The 22,543-nt window shown below is 36.8% G+C and overlaps 1 protein-coding gene and 1 pseudogene across 1 annotated transcript in view; both read left to right on the top strand.

Moving 5' to 3' along the window:
- Positions 1-22,543, top strand: part of AGMO (alkylglycerol monooxygenase) — a 249,011-nt gene that overhangs the window by 85,413 nt on the left and 141,055 nt on the right. The gene's annotated exons all lie outside the window — the stretch shown is intronic.
- On the top strand, positions 13,683-14,747 carry LOC102840252 (annotated as a pseudogene).

Raw genomic sequence — 22,543 nt, forward strand, 5'->3', positions numbered from 1 at the left:
TAACAACAACAACAACAACAAGTGTGGCACTGTAGATGAAGCACTAGACAGCAAAGTCAATTTGAACTGCTGACCTTTCAACTCAAACTGACCTGTGTGCAGCGCCACATTAGGATTCCATATGGTGGTGGTGGTTCCAACCCAGAGCAACCCTGTATAGGCTTTCTGTAATCTTTACAGGAGCAGAAAACCTCATCTTTCTTCTAAGAAATGGCTGGTGAATTTGAACTGCTGACCTTGTGGTTAGCACACCAATTTGTAACTCACCACACTGCCAGGGCTTCTTGTATATATATGTATAATCCAGCTATACATATATATATAAACTATGAACTGCAAGGTCAGCAAGTCATACCTGCCCATGAATGCTTGGAACCCCTAGACAGGGACGCTGGGAATTAGAACAAACTTGACAGCACTTAACAGCAATAGTTGTTGTTGTTGTTGTGATGTGTTGTGGAGTCGGCTCTGACTCATAGCAACCCTGTACAGGGTTTCCAAGGCTGTAAATCTTTATGGGAGCAGAATGCCTCATCTTTCTCCCGTGGAACAGCTGGTAGTTTCCAACTGCTGATCTTGCGGTTCATAACCCAATTCGTAACCACCAAAGCTCCTTAACAACAATATATGTAATGTATATATTATTTCCACATATAAGAAGATTATATAAAACAATTTGCTCTTGCTCTGTGTATACAAGAATTATTCCAATTCTAATGAAAACTACCCATCACCAATTGTTTGTCTAATTCCTTCAGTGCCAGAGTTGTATCATTCACTGGCATAATGTTTATTATCACGTTTGACTAAAATAATACCATAAACATGTACTGTATAAGATCAAACTCCAGTACCTATCTCACAGGAACAGAATGGCAGGTTAGAATTAATTCTGCCCCACAGAATTTAGGGTTAAGCTGGCCATCCGGGGTTCATATTTCTTCAAAATCAAATAGTTAAACTGACAATAAAAAAGAAAGGTCTTGATTAAATCAAAATAATTACAAAAGATCTAATCCAATGTGAACAATCTTTAGTTTAATATAAAAAACAGACTCTCTGGCTGGCCCTTGAGTGAGAACAGGAGCACAATCAGTGATGACAACATATGACATGGCTGGTGTCCGAGGTTCCCATCATTATGTGTGGTGTCCTGTTCAGTTCAACAAATTCCACAGGATTTTGCACCCCATTGACTGCCAGTGACATGATGTGATGTGTGTCAGGAGACAGGAAAGTCATAGCCACATGTGTGCATGTGCTGTACTCTCCTGGCTTTTGTCATCTGTATTGACTGGATTCCTTCAGTGAGCACTTTGCAGTCTGATCCTCAATGAGATTAGAAAGGAAAAGGCAGTTAAACATTTCCTCTGCACTCCAATGTGTTTTCAGTGATACTTGAGAGAGATAGCCCTTTGATTTATAGACTTAGTTGTATAGCTAAAAGGACCCTGTGAAAACACTAAGAGTTGCTCTCTCCTATCCCACTGCCATCTAGAGATTCTATAAGGTAGAGGAGAACCACTGCGCCTAGGATTTCTGAGACAGTATATCTTTATGAGAGTAGGAGGCCTCATCTTTTTCCTTGGTGGGTTTGAACTGCTGACCTTTTGGGTAACAGTCCTATGTATAACCCTCTACACCACCAGGGGTCCTACCTTCTCCTTTGTTGTTGTTCTTTGTAAATCCTATTAAGTCAGTTCAGACTCATAGTGACCCTATATAGGGTTTCCAAGGAGCAACTGGTGGATTTGAACTGCTGAACTTCCGTTTAGCAGCCCAGTGTTAATCCTACAATACCACCCCAGGACACCTTCATCTCCATTTGTTGTTGTTATTGTTGTGGAGTCTGTCTGACTCATAGTGAATCTGCCTAGGGTTTCCGAGGCAAAAAAATGTTTGAACAGATGACCCTGAGGTTAGTAGTCTGACTCATAACCACTACACTATCAGAGCTCCCCTTAAATCAGCTCTGACTCATAGTCACACTATGCACAGCAGAATGAAATACTGCTCAGTCCTACACCAACCTCACAACTGATACCCTTGAGCCCATTGCTGTTGCCAGTTTGCCAGTCTCATTCGCTGGGTGTCTTCTTCTTTTCACTGGCCCTACCAAACATGATGTTCTTCTCCAGGGACTGTTCCCTCCTGATAATATGTCCATCTTGGCCTCTGAGGGGCACACTGGCTGTACTTCATCCAACACAGATTTGTTTGCTCTTCTGATACTCCATGGTACTTTCAATATTTTTCTCCAGCACTGTAACTCAAATATATCAATTTGTGGCATTGTGGGTTAATATGCTGGACTCCAAAGTCACTTTGAATAGCAAGGTCAGTGGTTCAAGCTCACCAGCTGCTCCTCGCGCCCTATACAGGGTTGCTATGGGTCGGAACCGACTTGACAACACTTAACAGCAATGATGATTTTCCTTATTCATTGCCCTGCTTTCATATTCATATGAAGCTATTGCTATGGCTTGGGTCAAGAGCACATTTGTTATTAAACTGACATCTTTGTTCCTGAACACCTTAAAGAGGTAATGTGAAGCAGATTTGCCTTATGCAATATGTCTTTTGATTTCTTGACTGCTCTTGCATGTCTGTTGATTATGAATTTAAACAAAATGAAGTCTTTGACAACTTCAATCTTTTCTTCATTTATCATGATGTTATTTATTGATCCAGTTGTAAGGATTTTTATTTACTTTATGTTGAGTTGCAATCCATACTGAAGGCTGTGCTGTAGTCTTTGATCTTCATCAGTAAGTATTTTAAGTCTACTTTGCTTTCAGCAAGTCAGATTATGTCTTTTGCATATTGCAGTTTGTTAATGACTTTTTATTCAATCCTAACACCAAATTCTTCTTCATATAGTCTGTCATCTCATTATTTGCTCTGTATACAGATTGAATATGTATGGTGAAAGAATGCAATGCTGGCACACACCTTTGCTGATGTTAAACCATTCAGTTTACCATTCTGTTCAACTGTTCATTATACCCTTGTTCTGTTTAAACTACTACCTCTGGGTCTGTGAACAGGTTCTTCATTACCACAATTAGGTGTTCTGGAATACCCATGGTTTGCTATGTTATTCATTGTAATGATCCACACAGTTGAAGGCTTTTGTATAGTCAATAGAGCACAAGTAAACACCTTTCTTATATTCTCTGCTTTCAGCCAAGATCCACTTGATGCCAGCAACATTACCCATAGTTCCAGGTCCTCTTCTGTACCCAGCTTGAGTTTCTGGCAGTTTCCTGTTGATGCAATGTTGCAGCTGTTTTTCTATTTATCGTCAACAAAATTTTATTTGCATGTGATATTAATAATATTGTTCAGTGGTTTCTGAACTCCGTTGGGTCACTTCCATTTGGAATGGACACAAATATGGATCTCTTCTAATTGATTGTCTAGGTAGTTATCTTTCATATGTCTTGGGATAGATGGGTATGTACCTCTAGTGCTGCATCAGCTTGTTTAAAGATTTCTATGTGTAGATTCCATCCTAGAGCCTTGATTTTTGCCAATGCCTTCCATGTAGCTTGGACTTACTCCTTTAATATATCGGCACTTGATCTTATGCTACCTCTTGAAATGATTGAACATTGATCATTCATTTCTTTTTAGCACAGTGACTCTGTATTCCTTGCATCTTCTTTTAATACTTTGTGCATCATTCACTGTTCTACCCATGTTGTTGTTGTTAAGAGCCATTAAGTATGCTCTGAATCACAGTGACCCGGTATAGGGTTTCCAAGGAGCAACTGGTGGATTTGAGTTGCCTACCTTGTGGTTCACAGTCCAGTGTTGATCTACAGCACCACACTGCAAGTCCAAGGACTGAATTTTTTTCTTCAGTTCTTTCAGCTTAAGAAATGCTGTGTGTGCTCTTCCATTTTGATTTTCTAATTCCAGGTCTTTGCACATTTCATTATAATACTTGACTTTGTTGTCTCAAGTTCCCTTTGAAGATTCTATTCAGCTATTTCACTTCCTCATTTTTTCCATTCCCTTTAACTTCTCTATGTTTGAGAGCAAATTTCTGGGTCTCTTATTACATCCATTTTGGTCTTTTTATTTCTTTCATGTCTTTAAAAAAAATATTTTTTAAAAATTTTGTTTCACTATTTTAGTTTTTCATTGCACATTAAATGAAGGTTTCAGACAAGATCATCAGTTTTACATTCAACAAATCATATACTTTCTTCCTTTCAGTGATTGCACTCCCTCCATGCAACCAGTTATCCCACTTTCTCCCCATGCTTCCTATTTCCATTCCACCCATTTGCAATCCTTTTTCTACTTTGTCTTTAAGTAAATGTTAACTTTTGATTTTGAGTAATTTACCATTTCATGATGAGCATACCTTATTTGTTGTCGTCCTGTGCCTCCTGTCTAATGACCTTTTGCTTTCTTCCTGTATGATGTCCTTGATGCCATCCTGCAGCTCTTTTGATTGCCAGTCATTAGTGTTTAATGGATAAAAATTAGTGTTTAATGCATAAAATTCATGTGGGATATGTTCAAGTTCATATTTTGGCTTTCATGGGCTTGTTTTAATTTTCTTTAGCTTAAGTATGAACTTTCATATGAGCAATTGCTGGTCTGTTCATCAGTCTTCTGCTAGCCTTGTATTGGCTGCTGATACTCAGCTTTTCCACCATCTCTTCCCACAGATGTAATCAATTTGATTCTTATGTAATCCATCTGGTGAGGTCCATGTGTATGGTTACTTTCCATGTAGCTTAAAAGTGGTATTTGCCATGAATAATTCATTAATGTTGCAAAATTCTATCATGTGCTCTCTAGCATCATTTCTATCAACAAGGATATATTTTCTAACTATTGATCTTTCCCTTTGTTTCCTACCTTCACACTCCAGTCAACAGTAATGATCAATACATCTTGATTGAATGTGTGATCAATTTCAGACTGAAGAAGTTGGTAGAATTCTTCAACTTCGTGGTTTGTGAGTAAATCTGAATCATTGTGGTATTAACCAGTCTTCCTTGTAGGCCTATGAATATTATTCTATCACAGACAGCATGATACTTCAAAACAGATCTTGAAATGTTCTTTTGGATGATGAATGTGGTGGTATTCCTTTTCAGTGTGTCATTTGAGGCCAAAAAAAAAAAAAAATCCAAAAAAACAAAAAGAGACCCATACAATTTTCTGATTTAAAAATAGCTAATAACAATCCATTTCATCTCACTAATGCTTAGGATATCAATCTTGATGCACTCAACAACTTGATTATTAATAGATGTTTGCCACTGTTTCTCTTCATTTTGAGTTGTGTCCCATCAGAAAATGAAGGTCCCAAAACGTTTATTCCATTAATGTCATCTTGGTCTACTCTACTTGAGGACCCAGCTCTTACCTCGTGGTATTTTGAGTGTCTTCCAACTTGAGGGGATCATCTTTCATCACTGTATCTCATAATAGTCTTCTGCTAGCCATGAAGTTTTCATTTTCTGGCATGGTACCTGATAATATTCCATTGCAGTTCCTAATATTTCAGTGGCTAACATTCAGAAGTAGTCTGCCTTTCCTTCTTCCTAGTTTGTCTTAGTCTGAAAGCTCTGCTGAAACCTGTCCTCCATGGGTGGCCCTGCTGGTCTTTAAAACCAGTGGCATGGCTTCCAGCATCAGAACAACACACAAGCCACCACAGTACGACTAACTGACAGACGAGTAGTGGACCTTCTCCTTTAGGACAAGGAAATTGATTTGAATGCATGTGAGATAAAGTGACTTGCTCAATGTCACATATCATATTATGGGATCAATTCGGTGCTTGAATTTAGCTTCTCCTAACTCCTAGGTCAGGGCTTTCATCATTATTTGATGCTCACCTTTCTATTAAGACTAAACAATCAAACATAAAAATCCAGTGCTGTCAAGTTGATGCCTAAACTCTAAATAAGGTTTCTTTTGTGCCAGACTGCAAAGCCATTTGAACTGCAAGGTCGATGGTTCAAGCTCACCAGCTGCTCCTCCGAAACCCTATACAGGGTCGCTATGGGTCGGAATTGACTCGAAGGCACTTAACAACAACAACAACAAGTCTTTAGAGGAGCAGAAAGTCTGCTCCTGCCACTCCTGAAGAGTGTCTGGTGTATTTGAACTGCCAGCCTTACAGTTAGTAATCCAGTGCTTATCCTGCAGGGACACCAGGGCTCCTTCGAGAGATTGGATAGTCTTATTTAAGTAATGTTTAATTCACAAAAATGACTAAACTAGTCTGTAAAAAGAAGTTATTTTATTTTTTCTTATTGAATGGTAGCTATCCAAACAGGCAACACTTCTCTTGCAGATACATGTCATGCTATTATTCATTGGGGAATGGCACAAGGGTTTACCTTCTCATATTTTGGGATTCGCACAATTGTGAAAACGTTTGGTTGTTGAGTGGACGAAAAATTCAGCATGTATCCATTATAGAAGAAGTAGTTTTATATCCTGGCTAGGTATCAGGATCACCAAACTGTGGATAATATTTGTTTTATTTATTTATTATGTGTTTACTAATATTGTTTTTTATGTTCTATCACTAAGGAGCTCTGGTAGCGTAGTGGTTAAATCGGGCTGTGAACCTCAAGATCAGCAGTTTGAAACTACCAGCTGTTCCGCCGGAGAAAGATGAGGCTTCTGCTCCCATAAAGATTTACAGCCTCAGAAACCCTGTACAGGGTCGCTATGAGTCGGAACCGACTCCATGGTACTTAACAACAACACCACTAAGCAATGTAATCAAAATTTCTGTTGGGAAGACTTAGGAATGTTCTGAGGTGATTTTGACTTGTAGTCAGGTTTGGGATATCTTTGCAGCTTTGCTGGAAACAGTTTTCAAAGCTGTTTGTGGTTTTCTACTGTAGTATGAACCTCTCTAACTCTCTGAGCTAACAAGTAGACATTTTTTGGTTCATGTAGCACAGTTTAATAATGTTTGAAAAGTTTGCTGAACATTGACAAGTCCGTATAGTTTCATGTAATGCTTTCCTGATGTTTCCACTAAGTATTATTAGCTCTCTAATAGGTATCTGAACAATGACTAGGGATGGACAAAAGTATTTTAGGAGTAAATATTTTAGTATTTTAGGAGTAGAGTCTTTTGCTCGTCATTGTGGCCAAATCTGAGTGTCAGTGACCATGTTTAAAACTGTTTTTTAATATTTTAAAAAGTATCTTTTGAAGTTAGTTTCAAATTTAGAAATACACATCGGAATTCTGGAAAATGAAAACTGTACATCATCATCTATGAAAAATTATCTTTGTGGATTATTTGCTATAACTCTTAAATTTCACCTATATTTGAAGCATGAGCTTCAGGTTGAACTTCCCACTCTTAAAGTAGAAAGAACACAAGAGTGAACAAACTGATATGCATATTGTCAGTTGTTTTGATAAATTAATAACTTTAGGAAAATGTTGACATTTGAGCAAATTAACTTGTGATTCATTTCTATAAATGAATAAGGTCATGGTAGGATTTCATGGTAAAATGATGTAACAATTATATAGTTGAACTTGTGCTGTTGTTTCTGGGACAAACTGCATAATCCAGTTGTATTACCTATTTCAGTGGTACTCAGCAGTGTAGTAAAGAGAACTTTCATATTTATAGATGGCTATATGTTGTTCTGGAGGCCTGGTGCAGCACTATAGGATACCACTAGACCTCAAGGTCAATTTGAACTGTAAAATCAATGGTTCAAATTCACCAGCCATTCCTCGGAAAGCCTATGAAGGGTCCCTATGAATCAGAAGTGACTCGAAGGCCTTAGCAACAACATATGTTGTTCTGATGTGGTACTGTAGGATAAGCACTGGGCTGCAAAGTCAATGGTCAATCTATCAGCTGCTCCACAGAAATAGGGTCACTATGAATCAGGACCAACTCAACAGCACTTAATATCAATATTTTGTTTCTTTTGTTCAGTGGTTTATTTTAATTTGAGGTTCTGAACCCATGAATCAGTTTTGAGAATTTGTCTTTGAAAAGCAAGCATTTTCTAGAATGGATAGTTAATGACAGATTAATAATTTTGTTGTGTTATAAAGCTGATAGCAAAAAAAAAAAAAGTACTTCCAAATAATTGGCTGCCTTTGTGTATGTAGATCATAATAGTTGAAAGGTTGTCTCTAGACTCATAATTTTCAATTTCAAGTCCTAGCTCAACTGGCAAATTACTTTAACTGTCTGTTTCTATTTATTCACCCATAAAACTGAGAGGATGATAATCATAAAATTAACCTCAGAATCAAATTATATAACATGTAAAGTCCTTCAAATAGTGTAAATCCTCAGTTATTTTGTTTTACATGTGTTTCACAATATTTGGAACTGTGTTTTACAATGTTTCATCATCTAACAGACATAATCCTATCAAATTTTTTTACTTTCAAATTTTGCTAGATAGAAACTGGTTTATTGGTTCATTAGCTCTTTTTCTCCTTCCAAGCTTGCAAAACAATATCTAGATTAAAAGTCCTCTCTAAAACATGAAACATAAAATGACCATGACCAAAAAAAAAAGTATTTATCTCCTTTGTTTAGACGTTTTTGGAAACATCTGATTTAATATGGAAAAATGCAGTGAAACTAACTTACTTTATGCAAATAAAAGATGAGGAAGAAAACAAAACAAAATAAAACTCACCTTATCCACTGCCCTCCTTAGAGGTTCTTGTTAAATGATTACACCTTTGGGCATTAAGAAGCATTCCATGGAAAGACTATCTTCAGAGACTACATTTTTTTAAGAAAGTTACAGCCTATTGCTTACAGGGGAAATGTCAAAGATGATATAATCCATATGTGGATTAATGTGACCTCACAGAAATCTTTGAAATCTGAGATCCTGTTTTGGATAACTGTTACCTTGGTTTCCACAATTCTTCCTTAATGTCATTTGCTTACTTAAGCTACAAAGATTCTTGATAATGAGATCATCTTCAGTTCCTCAAGGATAAAGGAGTCCTGGAATACAATTATATTTCTACTTCAAAATATGTTGCTCTATTGTACATATTTAGAACAATAAACATCTGCTTTATGTGACATATCTCTTGCTGAAATCAGCCCAATCTGAATCAACCCAGCATTTCACTCAGTTCAGTTATGAAGTTCTAACGCATTGCTGATGCTCCGTTACGAGATAATTGGGAAATTCTTCTACCCTAGTGTCTGAAGCTTCTAGCTCATCAGAGTGAAATGTTTTATTTAGACTTTAGGTAGAAAATATATCGTTGTTGTTAAGTACTGTTGAGTTGGTTCTCGGGACCGTATAGAGTTTCTGAGAAGCAACTGGTGAGTTTGAACTGCTGACCTTGTGGTTCAAACTGACCTTGCAATCCAGTGCTTATCTTACAGCACCACACCAGGAATCCATGTTTTTATATTTATAGCTCTTTTAAATCCTCTTAAATTATATTTCTAAAATCATTTTTACTTATTTCTTGTTTAGGCTACATTCATGTCTGTTGTTGTTATGTGCCGTGGAGTCGATTCTGACTCATAGCGGCCCTGCATAGAGTGTTCCAGGCTGTCAATCTTTACGGGAGCAGAAAGCCTCATCTTTCTCCCATGGAACAGCTGGTAGTTTCGAACTACTGACCGTGAGATTAGCAGCCCGATTCGTAACCTCTTTGCTACCTGAGTTAAATGTTAGAAAGACCTAAATAGTGATGTTGTTGTTGGTTTTGTTGTCAAATGCCACCAAGTTGGCTCTGACTAATAGTGACCCTGTGTAGTTTTTCCAAGGATTTGAACCACTGACCTTGCAATTAACAGTCCAGTGCGTATCCTACAGCACCACACCGAGACCATAAATAATTGTTGGTAAAGGCCAATGAGTCATAGCGACCCTGTGTAGGGTTTCTGATGAGCAACTGGTGGGTTTGAACTGCCAGCTTTGTAGTTCGTGGTCCAGTCCTGATCCTACAGTGCCACTCAAAAACTCTATTATTAGGAAGGAGACATGGTGGTGCAATGTTTAAGCCCTCAGTTGCTAAGCAAAGGCCTACAGTTCAAACCTATCAATGATTCATTGGACGAAAAGATCTGGCAGTCTGCTCTCATAAAGATTAGAGCCTAGGAAATAGTATGGAGTAATTCTACTCTGTTCTATAAAGTCACTATGACTTGGAATTGACTTGATAGCACACAGCAACTATGACAATACATTCATTATTAGGCTAACATTTATAAATCTAGTTTTTTATTACTAATTTCTTTTTTTATAAGAATATTATGATTATAGATTTATGGATTGCAATACAATGAATTATTTAAGGCGTCTCCTCTAGCCATGTCTCCTACTCCACCAAACAACTTTTCCTGATGGGTCTAGGTTTGATAGGGCTGGGGAACCTTTTTTTCTGCCAAAATTTATAACATCATTCCTGGGCCATACAAAATTATGAACTGAAAAATAGCTACTATGTTTGGTCAAAATTAACTCACCCCTAATACGATGGCCTGATGGAGCTGAGGATAATATGCTGGTCAGTTTGAACTGTAACATTGGTGGTTGCCTTGCCAGGCCCAGAGCAAGTGATTTCATGGGCTTTATGTGGCCCATGGCAGGATGGGGAAACATGCTGATAGAATTTTATGGTTCAGTTGAGTGATTGCTAACAGGGTTATTGTGATTGTAAAAACTTGCAAATCTAATGAGGAGCTTGGTTAATTTTGCCATTCTGCTGGGTTTGAAATGAGCCATCTTGCTGATGTGAGTGGCCTGTGTGTGTGTTCCTTTGTTTGACTAACCAAGCTGTCTTCCATCAGATCTCTGGTTCTTGGGACTAGAACCAGTGAACTGACATGATTTAATAGCTTGTACACTCGACAGCACTCACCAACAACAATCTTATGAGTTAGCAGCCAAATTGTGCATGAGTGAAGAAAATCCTCCAGACTAACTTCGAAACAGCCTCCCCAACTGTGGGAGTCTTTTTCCTTGATGGATTGTTAGTTCTGTGAGACCTTGCAGTGAATTGCAGAACACTGGGACATGGGGAAGAATACTGAGGAGAGAAGCCACTGATATCACAGAATCCTGGTGTGATTCTGTAGGATAAGTGCTGGACTGCTAATCATAAGGTTGGCAGTTCAAACTCACCAGCTGCTCTTCAGAAACCCTATATAGGATTGCTATGAGTTGGAACTGACTGGATGGCAACATAGTGCTTTAGAAAAGTTGAATGTTTGGAATGTCTTTAATTTCCACCTCGTAGGGACCAGGTTTATGCTGATTCTTCTAAAAGAAATTGTTGCATGGAAGTTTGATATTTTATAGTGAGGAGAATTGGGCTTTTCACTGTTGTTATTGTTGAGTGCCGTCGAATTGATTCTGGCTCATAGTAACCGTGTACAGGGTTTCCAAGGAGTGACTGGTGAATTTGAACCACCGATCTTGTAGTTCATACTGACTTTGCAGTCCAGTGCATTAAATCACAGTGCCACATCAGGACTTTCAATGTTACTGAAATGTATAAGATAGAAATCAAGAGCTTAGTCTAGAGTTGTAAATAGAAGATTCACATTTTCTATTGCTTGATTTCCTACTGGCTTCTAATTTTTTTATTTTGTCCCCTAAATATGAAGTCAAAATGACTTCAGGTCTTCTTTTAATCACATTGAACACGTTAAATTATTTTATAAAATAGTACACTTGCTCAGAGAGATGGAATATTTGGGTTTGAGCACATATTCATAATGTAAATCTACTGTACTATTGGAATTTCCTACATAAAGTGTACACACCAACACTGCCATCATAGAATTAAAATATTTTCAGAAATATGCTTGCATAAAATAGAACATTTTTCAGAATAAACATTATGAAATCAATTGTGATATTGGGTTCATCTGGTGTGATCTTTCTAAAATCAAATCAGCATTATAATTTGCAATTTGAGACGTAGCATAAGCACTGGACCCCAAACTTGGCTTAAACAGCAAGGTTGACATTTCAAACCCACCAGCCACTCCTCAAAAAACCTGTACAGGTGTGCTATGAGTTGGAACAGACTCAACAGCACTTAACATTTTATCTATAAAATTGTGTGTTTAGACTAAGTGACATCTAAGGTTTCTTCCAGTTCTAAAATATGTTTCTAGAGTGCTTCTGTGTGCTATAAAATATATCAAATATCAAGTTCAATATGTCATTTTACAAATGAAGAAGTGTGTTAAAATACTTGGCTAATTATATTCATAAACACATGAGTGTAGCAGGTGTTATGTAACAAATTTTCATTCTACTTTTGAAAATACTTTAGAGATACATTGTAAATTATTTCTCATAAGGAATTAATGAGTAAGTCCACATGAGGTACATGATGTTATAATCATATAAAATACAAATATATAAATTTGTTTTCTCTGAACCAGTCCTCCATCCCAAAATGTCTGACAAGGATAGTAGTTAAGTGTTGTAAAATTTAGAGATTTGATTAGACACAGTCCTTAATTTGCAGGACTATGAAGTCTTAGACAAGCAGCTAAATTTGATATACGTGTTATCTTTCAAAAATATTTCTTGAAAAAATGCAGGTGCCATCATTTTGAATGATGATATCATTCACCATTAGAGTCATGTTTATTACTAGGATCGAACATTCTTTGTTTTGATGTGCTCATCTCCAGATAGCACAGTTACTCTGCCTATCAGTCTCTACTCTGGAGATTTCTAATAGTGCAAACTGAAGTGCTCCTATATCTCCTTGGAGATTTGCTAACCCATTTGTTTTAAGATTTTAGCAAAAGAAAAAGACAATCCTTGGCTTTACATAAGAACTATGTCTTGTGGAAGTTTTGGAAATGTAAAATTGCAGTCAAGGTTCTGAGTCACAGGTGAAACAGTATCTGGTCATCTTGTCATTAGTACTGACAGTTTTGGCTGAGGTTGAAGTTAAGAAAAATGCTGGAATGAACCTGGAAACAGTCATATGTTCTTCATCCATCACCTCATTAATCACAAAGTTAACAATGCTGCTTTATTTTAGAGTAATGCAAATTTATAGTAAAAGCTACTAAACAATTTTCAAGAGTCCCACACAGATTTTTCTTTATGTTATGCCAAGCAAGTATGGCTGAGATTCACAATGGCATTGTTCACTACTAATGAAAATTGAATGAACTAGGCAATGATCTCATTCTTTAGAGTCATACAGAATGGAATATGCATATAAGAGGCTCCATATAAACTAATTAATTACTAAGTTTCTTCCCCCCATGTGTATCACAGCTTATGGCTAGAGATACATTAAAGTAAAAAAACATTAAATTTAAAAATCTGTACTTCAGAATATTACCTTTATCCACTAATTGCCATAGTACTTAATATCCTCCTTCCAACTTGGAGAACTATGAGATCATCCCAGTGTGTGATATCAGAACAAAACATTGTGAGAGAAATACAGAAAAGATAATGATGACAATTGAGTATTATTTTGATTTATGTGCATGCTACTCTAGAGATATAAATTAACTGTCTAGGGAACTGTGTTCTTGATGTGTTGGAGTTCCAATACATCATTAAATACAGAGCGCAAATGTGTCTCTACAAGTGCTTAATTTTTGCTTAGAGACAGCTGACTATTCCAGAAGGATCTGACTAGTCTTTTTTTTTTTTAATTGGCTTAGTTTCAAACTGGTGAATATGTGTATTATTCAGAGAAAAAAGAGCGCTGGTGGCACAGTGGCTAAGATGCTGCATAGAAGTAAGATTTGGCAGTCTGCTTCCATCACGATTACAGCCTTGGAAACCCCGTGATACAGTTCTACTCTGTCCTAACGGGTCCCAATGAGTTGAAATCAACTCAACGGGGATATGTTTGATTTTTTTTTTTTTTAACATATATTCTCTATCATGGAGAAGAAGAAATGTATTAGTTATTCACTACTCACAAAGAAAAAGATATATTTAAAATAAATATATATATTTATGGATATTCTGAAGAAGGATAAAAAAATTTATCTTTCCTGAAACTTTGTGTGTTCCAAGTTCTATAGGTATTTAAGGAGTTCTGGTGTGGCACAGTAGGGTAAAGCACTGGATCACAAGGTCAATTTGAACCAGAAGGTTGGCTGTTCAAACTCACAAGCCACTCTGTGGAAACTTTATACCGTGTAGTTATGAGTGAGAACTGACTCGACGGCACTTGATAACAACATAGCCGTTTAAGTAGGAATGTTTATATTCCTGTGATATACGTATAAAACTCTAATATGCTCACCATTCATAATTTTTTAAAATAATAATGGTGAGTGTCAACCCCAGCCAGAAGGAGGCTCATGCAGGATTTTAAGTGGTTGTAAGAAGACCCATCTATAGGTGTTAGTGGTGCACCATCTAAAAACAACATCATTCAGTGGAATGCAGTTATATGTGGACCAGAAGGAACACCCTTTGAAGATGGTACTTTTAAACTAGTAATAGAATTTTCTGAAGAATATCCATATAAACCACCAACTGTTAGGTTCTTATTTAAGATGTTTCATTCAAATGTGTATGCTGATGATAGTATATGTTTAAATATCCTTCAAAACTGATGGAGTCCAACATATGATGTATCTTTTATCTTAACATCAATTCCATCTCTGCTGAATGAAGCAAATCCAAATAGTCCAGCCAATAGCCAGGCAGTGCAGCTTTATCAGGAAAACAAACAAGAATATGAGAAAAGTTTCGGCCGTTGTTCAACAAAGCTGGAATGATTCATAAAAGACAACTGGTTTGTTAATCGTTTTCACCATTGTTGTGTATAATTTACCTCTCAGTAGAAAGGTTTGTTGTTGTTGTTAAGTGCCGTCGAGTCGGGTCCGACCCATAGCGACCCTGTACAGGGTTTCCGAGGGTGTAAATCTTTACGGGAGTAGAAAGCCTCATCTTTCTCCCGCGGAGCGGCTGGTAGTTTCGAACTGCTGACCTTAAGGTTCACAGAAAGGTTAACAAATTTTAATTACCACAGGTTTTAAGGAGTCTGCAGGAAAAAAAAAAACAAAAAAACGACAGTCCTTAAGTTTGCTGTTGTTGTTGTTAAGTGCCATCAAGTTGGTTCTGACCCATAGTGGTCCTGTATAGGGTTTCTGAGGAGCAGCTGGTGAGCTTGAACCACCAACCTTGCAGTTCAAATGGCTTTGTAGTCTGGCACATTAGCCCACAGCACCACACTAGGACTCCCTTCCTTAAGTTTAGAACCTACAAAAGCTTGTATATCTTGATAAATGTACTTTTTTATTGCATGGTGTAAACTAAGTTAATGCTACATAAATTTGTAATATATCCTGTTTGTATTTTTTTCCAAGTGTATAATGTTGGTGTGGAGTTTTCATGGCAGAATATATATTTTTTGTAAATCTGTACTTCTTTCAAATATTAAAATAATAATAATAATAATGAAGAAATAAAGCAACAAAGTCTCTAAGTGATTAAATACATAATTTACCTTGTGTATTTCATGAGTTCTGGAAAAGAAGCTCTATTTATTGTAATTTAATATGCAAATTAATATCTAATTTGTAAAAGTCAATCTACCAAAGTTCTAATTGTTGTTGTTGTTAAGTGTTGTCGAGTCAGTTCTGACCCATAGTGACCCTGTATAGGGTTTCTGAGAAGCAGCTGGTTAGCTTGAACCGTTGACTTTGCAGTTCAAACAGCTTCGCAGTGTGGTGCATTAACCTACAGTGCCATACCAGGACTCCAAAAGTTCTAATTATGCATATCTAAAACTATAAATTTTAGGATCTGGTTGAATCTATTATTTCTAACAGTTTAAAAAAATTCACAATCTCATTTTATAGGTAAAATGAAAAAAGAATAAATTATGGGAAGGAAATAAAAGCTTTCTGACAGTTTTCTTTATTAGTGTCATGCTCCCTTAGCTTTCAGATGCCCTGCCATTTACTCCTCAAAGCTCTACCATCCAGTTTCTGTTTCCAGCACTCTACCCAAACTCTGTATGATGGTTAAATGAGATTTCCTAATGATTATTTTATCATTTTTTGTTTCATCTGTTTACATGCTATATCATTCTTCTTGAATGTCTGTCTTGTAATTTTCCTACTTTTTGACTGGTATCAATCATTTGCTGTATCTCTTACCCTAATCCTTAAAATGTGTTTTAGTTAGGTTTTGTTATTTGGTTCTTTGACATCTAAGTATGTTTTTCCTATAGGAATTCACCTATACATTTGGTTTCCTCCATTATTTTGCCCTTGTCAAGAATGTCTGAGAAATGAAAGTCAACCTTTATCCTCACATGACCTTTCTCACTTGAGTCCACATTGATAAACAGGGAGATTTCAAACACCAGTCAGGAGTCCTGTCACCATTTACAGAGTTGGAAGATTTGACAACACAGAGTTGTCACCCTCACATTGTGATGCACAGTGAAGTAGAATAGCACCTTGAGCAACTGGAAACATCATATCTCTAGTTACCTGCCGGATTTCTACCAACTGTTTCTCTAAAGTTTTCTCTCCACTGAGACCTCCCCGGCTAGCTCCAAATTAGAATTCATGAGACTGTGCCCTTCTGCCAATGAAGCCTTCTCTAGCTCAAGAGAAAGACTTAGGTAATTCCTCTCCACAACCTCAAGGTGCACTAATCACATGTCTGCTACATCTCTTCTCGCACAGTAGAACAATTGTTAACAAACTGTAAGCTATTTCAATGCAGAATCATCATTTTTCATTAAATTATTAGTGACTGGCATAATGTGCATTGTCAGTAAAGTGTCTGGAATGAGCTGTTATAAAAAATAATTCAAAACGTGGGAACTAGTAGAACTTACTGGGTATGTTTTCAGCACAGTGCTAGGCATGCATCTTTGATTATATTTCTATTGACTAGGAGTCCTGCTGTGTCACTGTAGGGTAAGCACTGGATTATAAGGGCATCAGTTCAAACTCACCAGCCACTCTCAGAAACCCTATCGCTCAGAGTCAGAACTGACTTGACAGCACTTAACAACAACAACAAATAGTAAAGTTGGAGTCCTGGTATGGTGCTGTTGGATTAGCATTGGACTGCTAACTGGAAGGTCAGCAGTTCAAACCCACCAGCTGCTCCTCAGAAACCCTATGCAGGGTCCCTCTGAGTGGAACCTGACTGGATGGTACTTAGTAATAGCAAAGAATCAACTTAACTTGTAGAAAGCTGATGACAATAAAAATGATTTAAATTTGTAAACATTGCAGATGATTTCAGTTCATCTCAATGCAAACTAATTGATCTGGAAGAGATACAATTGATTTATATCTGGTAGAAAAGACATCCCTAAGAGTTACAGCAAATTATCTTTATTAACTAATATATTACGTTTTTCAGCTTTTAGCATATTCACTTCTTCAATTTACACCATGTCAAGATGACAGTCTTGGCATCCTTAAAGGACTCAAATCATGGTTTTTTTTAATGGAAAGAAGTCTGAAGGGGAAAGATCAGAGTTGTAGGACGTGTAAGATGTTGTTGTTACTGAATGCCATTGAGTCGTTTGCAACCCATAGTGACCCTATATAGGGCTTTCAAGGAGCAGCTGGTGAGCTTGAACCGGTGACTTTGCAGTCCAATGTATTAACCCACAATGCCACAACAGGACTGCTTTCATGTTTGCTGAAGTGTTAATAACTTTTTATTGGAGTCCAGTGCCACATCAGATGTGGGTAAGGTAAGGTTTCCCTGTGAATAGCTGGTAGGACAGCCTTAGATGAATGAGCAGATGCAGTGACCTAAGGAAAAAACAAAAACAAAAACAAAAAAACCTTGGCAAAACTTTCCTGGCTTTTCCCACACAAACGCAGTTTTCAAAAATCTGAATACATCTTCCTAATAAGCTTCTGCAGTCATACCGTCTCCTTCGAGGAGTCCCAAAGCACAGTTGCCATCATCTTCTGAGCTATCCGCTTTGAATTTAACTGGCTCAGTAGATCATCATAGGCCACTGCTTTGATTGGACCGTCGTTTCTGGATTGTATTAATTAATAAATCCAAGACTTATCCCCAGTTATGATGTGACCCACAAAATTGTCGTCATTAGCTTTGATCTTGATAAAAAGATTGATGGAAAGATCAGCTCTTAGAATTAGCTGATTTTTGCACCCACCACTTTTTTTAGTATCTTTTTTTATGAAAGCACTCTAAAGAGACTTAGATAAGTATATTACTTAGAGAACGTGTCTGCAGCCATGCAGACATGTTTAAACATACTGTGTTTGGACTAGACCTGTACACAGATGAACTGGAACCCTACTAGGAATACTTTTTGACTTACCATCAGATTTCTTAATACAGTTGTCAGAATTTAATAAAAGTCTCACTTAAAATGTATTTAGAATATAGGCTTCTCTTAAACTTAAATTGCTCATTCATTGTAAGGAGCTGCATGGTGGTCACTAGTTGGGCGCTCACCTTAAAGTCAGTAGGTCAAAACTGCTAGTCATTACACCATGGGAGAAAGATGAGACTTTCTTCTCCTGTAAAGATTTACCTCCTCAGAACGCTATGCAGGGTGACTATGAGTCAGACAATTCCATGCCACACCAGTCATTGTAGTCCTTTACCTATTGAACAACTTTATCTCTAAGAACCTCTTTGAAGAACATCACATGATCTCATTTATTCGTTACACTTACTCTGCCATTGTCGTTAAGTGCCGTCAAGTCGATTCTGACGCCTAGCAGCCCTGTATAGGGTTTCTGAGGAGTGGCTGGTGAGCTTCAAACACTGACCTCGCAGTTCACACTGACTTTGCAGTCCAGTGCCACACCAGAACTCCAAGTTCTGTAAGTAATAGACTTGTCTAAGTCTCTTTAGGGTGCCTTCATAAAAAGAGATAGTAAAAAAATGTGTTGTGTGCAAAAGCAATTAATTAAAAGAGCTGACCTTTCCATCAATTAAGTGTAATGTACTTAATTATGCTAAATAAAGCATAACTCAATCTCCTTTAGTGTTAATAGTACTTTTGCTTAATTTGAACACTTTGGTATAAATATCAAATTTTCAAAGTTTACGTTTTTCCCCCAATGAAGATTCTTTGTCTCTCCTAAAATGTGTCTCTAAATCTTCCCTTTCCCTATTCAAACAAAACAAATTCTGTTTGTTAAGAGCTTGTGGGCTGGGTATCTGGGCCATGGGTAATTTTCTCTGAAAACTACCTTCACTTTTTTGCTAATTCTACTACTAAGGTGTCCTGGTCTTCTGGACATCATGGTCTAGATTTTTTGCAGGAACAATAGTCCTATGAAACTCACTCATCTTTTGGTGCCTGTGTCCCAGCTTATTAATGTTGTAGACAGCAATCCTATCAGATCATCACTGACTTGGATAGTCTATTGTGCAACCCTCAGGTATATGACTACTTTTATCTTATGATTATGTCCCTTGCCCATTAATATCATAACAATCACTGTATCTGCGTTCAGCATCCTCCACAGGACAACGCTGAAACTCCTGAATCTGTTAACCTGCTCTCTGCCTAGACATGTCAAGAAACTGCATGTCTTGGCTTAGGATCCCATGAGTGGTGGTGTTTTAGTCTTTGTTTTCTATAGAAGCAAAAGCAATGAGCCCCGGTATAGAGAACAGCTATATACCATTTATGAGACTTAAGCTTAGGACATTGCAATTGTATACTGTGTAGTTTATCAAGCAACCTAAGTTATTATATACTTGCCATTTAACATGGGGAAAAAACTCCATATAAATCTCCAAGTAAAACCTTTACTCCCTCAGTATTTTCTGAGTTTACGTAACACAAATGTAAAAGAAGATCAGAAGAAATCAGCCTGTGATACACAGAGTTCTGAATTTACTGAATAATTGTTATGATATTATTCCTGACATAAAATAAATATGGATTAATGAAAGGAACCTTTTATTGAGGCTTTTCACACAGTTCGGATTAATGAAAGGAACCTTTTACTGAGGCTTTTCACACAGTTCATATTAACACTGATGAGGTATTACCTACGTACTTTTTGATCAAATGTACAGCAAATTCATACATGATGTTGTTGTTGTCTTTGTTAAGTGCAACTGAGTGCCATTGAGTCAGTTCTGACTCATATTCTGACTCATAGTGACCCTGTATAGGGTTTCCAAGGAGTGGTTGGTGAGTTTGAACTGCTGACCTTGTAGTTCAAACCAACCTTGCTTGTAGTCCAATGTATTATCCTACAGCATACACACACACATATATATAACATGCATATCTATACTTATTATATATATATATATATATATATAATTATACAATTAATATAATAACATTTTTATGTGGTAAAAATGTTCTTGTTAAGTGCCATTAAGTTGGTTCTGATTCATAACAACCCTATATAGTGTTTCCAAGGCTGTCCATCTTCACAGGAGCAGGAAGCCTCATCGTTTTCCTGTGGAGTGACTGGTTGGGTAAATCACTTTTCTTGTGGTTAGTAGTTCCATACTTACAATGTAGAGCCACCTCCTGTGCTGAAAATATTAGCATAGGAAATTTAAAACATGAATAAATTTGCCTTTAAATATTAATATAACATTTTTTGAATTCTATAGAAATGATCTTTTGACAAAGTTGCTTTAGCATCAATGTCTGGTACTGTCATCGTGTAGGGAAAAAAATGAAAAAAAAAATAAAAGCAATCCTTGCATAGTGTTGCTTGTAAGAATATTACAATGGATGTAACAGATATAACAGTATTTTTGCCATCACTCTTTTGGATTAGTTACTAAGTCAGCACCTAGCTTCAGTGTCTTCTTGAAGGGTTATCCCAGAAGCATAATGAATTGTCCACTTTGTCAGTCAGGAAGGATGAGTGGGATTTTTGTGAGCAGAGCTGTTAGAAAGTCTTGTTAAATTAGGGAAGGAAGAGTTGCAAATGAGAAACAGACTATCAGGTCTGCTGAGGTCAAAGGGGAAGTTAAGTTTGCATTGAAGGATGGGGCGGGGGAGCTTGCAGGGTCAGGGGTAGAACAAACCCTTCAGCTAATATCTCAGGACTGTACTATGTGGATAATATGGGATTCTTATCTTCCTAAAGCAGGAACACTAAAATCATTCTTCTAAAAGAATTGAATGTCTTCACCTTCAATTATATTACCTTAAAATTGCAAAATTATAAATAAGACAATGATTTTAAAAATATAGATTTGTTTTAAAAATCCCACAAGTGCCTCAGAAATCATATCCACAAAATACAGATACCTGTTATTTAATATGGTGCAAAACCTTGTGTAAATTTCTGGATTTTCTATTTGCCTGGAAGAGCCATTATAGACAGCATTGGGGTGTAAATAGCTTCAGGAATTCTGCTATTATTAAATTTCCATACACTGCTGTGAAGTTTTACTCTTTTTGTATATATTTAAAATGCTTTTGATTCTGTTTCTCAAAAAATGAAGAACACTATTAAGTTATTCTTATAATATTCTTGTTTTAATTTTAAAAAGCTTAATTAAGAGAAACCTGTGTTCAAACAAGGAAAAATAATGTAACTATATCATCAGAACCATTCTGACCTTCTTTTCACATGAAGTAAGACTAGTGTGTCTGTCCAAGTTTTCCCAACAATGGGATACTCTTGCTTTAGGGTTTTAACATTCTCTAAATGTACCCTTTTGTTACTGAATATGTTCCACATGTCTATGTAAAGTCAGGGAAGCCATAGTAAATTTAACACATCTATTAGACATGAAGGAATACAACTTCTCATTGTTGTCTGGCTGAAGCTTTCCATATAGAATCGCCCGAGACTATTACTTTTAATAGGATTTACATTCTTCTACCTTTTGTTATATATATTTTAAATCTAGCCATGTTGCAAAATGATATTATCCATATTTTAGGCTATTGTTTCAACAATGCTTAAAATTGATCACATTTCTGCTGCTAATACTGTTCTATACCCGCAAACTGTACTTCAGTCATTTACTAATGACTGTCTTCTCTTCTATTCACTTCCTAATGTTTTTTGTACTTCCATATTAATTCATGTACAGCATGTTGTTGTTGCTAAGTACAGTCCGGTAAGTTCCACCTCATAGCAACCCTGTATAGAGTTTCTGAGGAGTGGGTGGTGAGCTTGAACCGCCAACATCATAGTTAGCAGTCCATTGTATACAGCACTACACCAGGACTCGAATATTCAATATGTTGTTGTTGTAGTTAAGTGCAATTGTCCAGTAAGTTCTGACTCATAGTGAGCCTATATACAGTTTCCAAGGAGTAGCTGATGAGCTTGAACCACTGACCTTGTAGTTCAAACTGTCCTAGCCGTCTAGCACATTAACTTGCAGTGCTACACCAGTACTCTGTATATAATATGTAACGTTGTTGTTAACTGCTGTTGAGTCAGTTCTGACTCATAGTGACCCTATATAGAGTTTCCAAGGAGAGTTTAGTTAGTTTGAATCGCTGACTTTGTGGTTCATACTCTAATATTAAAGTTCAGTGCTTTATTCCACAGTGCCACACCAGGACTCCCAAACTATACAAATATACAAAATGTACAGTATTATTGTTGTCT

Source organism: Chrysochloris asiatica, unplaced genomic scaffold (genome assembly GCF_000296735.1).
Source record: "Chrysochloris asiatica unplaced genomic scaffold, ChrAsi1.0 scaffold00006, whole genome shotgun sequence".
Classification (NCBI taxonomy): domain Eukaryota; kingdom Metazoa; phylum Chordata; class Mammalia; order Afrosoricida; family Chrysochloridae; genus Chrysochloris; species Chrysochloris asiatica.